The sequence below is a fragment of the Rhincodon typus genome, chromosome 23 (assembly GCF_021869965.1).
Source record: "Rhincodon typus isolate 14 chromosome 23, sRhiTyp1.1, whole genome shotgun sequence".
NCBI lineage: Eukaryota > Metazoa > Chordata > Chondrichthyes > Orectolobiformes > Rhincodontidae > Rhincodon > Rhincodon typus.
This window is the reverse complement of record NC_063354.1, coordinates 4,731,823-4,732,477: the sequence shown is the minus strand read 5'-3', so window position 1 is coordinate 4,732,477 and position 655 is coordinate 4,731,823.

Below are 655 nucleotides of genomic sequence, written 5' to 3'. Positions count from 1 at the left end.
CTTCCTTAGCAATTATATAGTTAGGTAAGAATATTGCAGAATGACTTTCTGACTGCTTTTAAATAAAGGCTTCATACCTGTGACCAAAATCCCTCTGCCTCTGTTTTAATATTCATCATCCAAAAACAATAATATTATACACCTTTCATTACAATAAAAATTTGCCAAATTGCCTGACGTATATTTATTTCTTTTGTCTTCTTCTTTTGTGAAAAGTGCAGCTGGCTAGCATGGTAATCACACTACAAAAATAAAACTTATGGCCTGTCAAGAGATAGTAGGAACTGCAGATGCTGGAGAATCCGAGACAACAAGGTGCAGGGCTGGATGAACACAGCAGGCCAAGCAGCATCATAGGAGCAGAGAGGATGACGTTTCGGGCCTAGACCCTTCATCAGAAAAGGGGGAGGGGAAGGGGGTTCCAAAATAAATAGGGAGAGAGTGGGAGGCGGATAGAAGATGGATAGAGGAGAGGATAGGTGGAGAGGAAACAAACAGGTCGAAGAGGCGGGGATGGGGCCAGTAAAGGTGAGTGTAGGTAGGGAGTTAGGAAGGGGATAGGTCAGTCCAGGGAGGATGGACAGGTCAAGGGGGTGGGATGAGGTTGGTCGGTAGGAGATGGAGGTGCGGCTTGAGGTGGGAGGAGGGGATAGGT